General features: G+C 44.8%; 1 protein-coding gene across 3 annotated transcripts in view; it reads right to left on the reverse strand.

Moving 5' to 3' along the window:
• Positions 1–1,951, reverse strand: part of Atg5 (autophagy related 5) — a 103,480-nt gene that overhangs the window by 84,138 nt on the left and 17,391 nt on the right. The gene's annotated exons all lie outside the window — the stretch shown is intronic.

Raw genomic sequence — 1,951 nt, forward strand, 5'->3', positions numbered from 1 at the left:
GGGAAAGAAGAAAAGGGTGTGGGGTGGGTGTCGGGAAGGAAGGGATCACAGCACTGCATGGACTCACCACCCTCTGCTACACAGCTCGCTCTGGTCTGATGAGGTTAGGCGGGGCCTTGAATCTTTTCAAAAGACTCTGTTTCCAAGGAGTGAAGAGAGGGCTCCGTGGTTAGAATGCTTTACTGTTCTTACAGAGGACAGGGATTTCGTTCCCAACTCCCACATGATGGATGACTACTATCCAAAACTCCTGGTGCAGGAGCCAGGACCCCTTTTCCAGACCTGCAAGGCCTTCAGCACAAGTGGTACACATATACACGTTTAGGCACACAAAATAAAATGAAATACAAATTTAGAAAAAGAATCCTAGGACTGGGCACAGAGGCCAAGGCAAGAAGATTATATATTCGAAATCTGCAATACAGTCTTCACACAGTCACTCCTTCATTTGTATTTATTTGTATGTGGTATGTGTGTGCGCCATTTGAATGTAGGAGCCTAGAGGCCAGAAGAGGGTGTAGGACCCCCGGGAGCTGAAGTTACAGATGGTTATGCCCCATCTGACATGGATGCTAGAAATGGAATTGAGGTCCTCTGGAAGAACAGCAAGTACTCTTAACTGCTGATCCATTTTAGTGACCCAGTGACTGATGACTGACGTGTGTGTGGGTGTGTGTGGGTGTGTGAGAGAGAGAGACAGAGAGAGAGAGAGAGAGAGACAGAGAGAGAGAGATGTGTGTGCATGTGTGAGAGAGAGACAGAGACAGAGAGAGAGAAAGACTGACTGATACGTGTGTGTGTGTGTGTGTGTGAGAGAGACAGAGAGATGTGTGTGTGGGTGAGACAGAGAGAGAGATGTGTGTGTGTTGAGTGTATGTGTGAGAGAGAGACAGAGACAGAGAGAGAGAAAGACTGACTGACGTGTGTGTGTGTGTGTGTGAGAGAGAGAGAGAGAGACAGAGACAGAGACAGAGACAGACAGAGAGAGAGAGATGTGTGTGTGTGAGAGAGACAGAGACAGAGAGAGAGAGAAAGACTGACTGACACGTGTGTGTGAGAGAGAGAGATATGTGTGTGTGTGAGAGAGAGAGAGACAGAGACAGAGACAGAGAGAGAGATATGTGTGTGTGTGAGAGAGACAGAGACAGAGAGAGAGAGAGAAAGACTGACTGACACGTGTGTGAGAGAGAGAGATATGTGTGTGTGTGTGAGAGAGAGAGAGAGAGAGACAGACAGACAGACAGACAGACAGACAGACAGACGGAGATGTGTGTGTGGGGGGGGTTGTGTGGTGTGGTTGTGTGTCTGGTAAGTGTGATTGTGGTGTGTCTGTGATCTATGTATGTCGTAGTATATGTGCATCTGTGGTGTGTGTGGTGTGGTGTGGGTCTGCGACAAGTATGTCTGTGGTGTGTGTGGTGTATTTGTGGTGTATGAGTGTGTATGTTTATACACAAAAAAGAATGCATACCAGTATGTCCACAGTGATTGTACACACATACAAATACACTTTTTTTTTCCATTTAGATATTTGGAGACTGGGAACTGAACCGAGGGCCTCTCATCTAAATGTTAAGAAAATAATTCTACCACTCTACTATACCCCACAACCCAATGTTCTATTAAGCATGTCAGGTCATAACATGTTATGACCACATAGAAGGTCATTAAGTCATATTTAACATTAGGTCATAAATAACATTAAGTCATGTGAAGATGTTTCATTACTGTATTTGTATTCATAAGTTCATTAATAAATATATTTGACTAATTGCTTGGAATCACCTAAATATTTAAAATGTGGGGTTAAAAGCACTGGCTGCTCTTGCAAAGGACCTGGGTTCAGTTCCTACCACCCACCTGACCAATCACAATGGTGTACAAACTCCAGTTCCAGAGGATCTGGCACCTTCTTCTGACTTCCTCAGGTAATACAATCATGTAGCATAAA

The sequence above is a fragment of the Mastomys coucha genome, unplaced genomic scaffold (genome assembly GCF_008632895.1).
Source record: "Mastomys coucha isolate ucsf_1 unplaced genomic scaffold, UCSF_Mcou_1 pScaffold3, whole genome shotgun sequence".
NCBI classification, from domain to species: domain Eukaryota; kingdom Metazoa; phylum Chordata; class Mammalia; order Rodentia; family Muridae; genus Mastomys; species Mastomys coucha.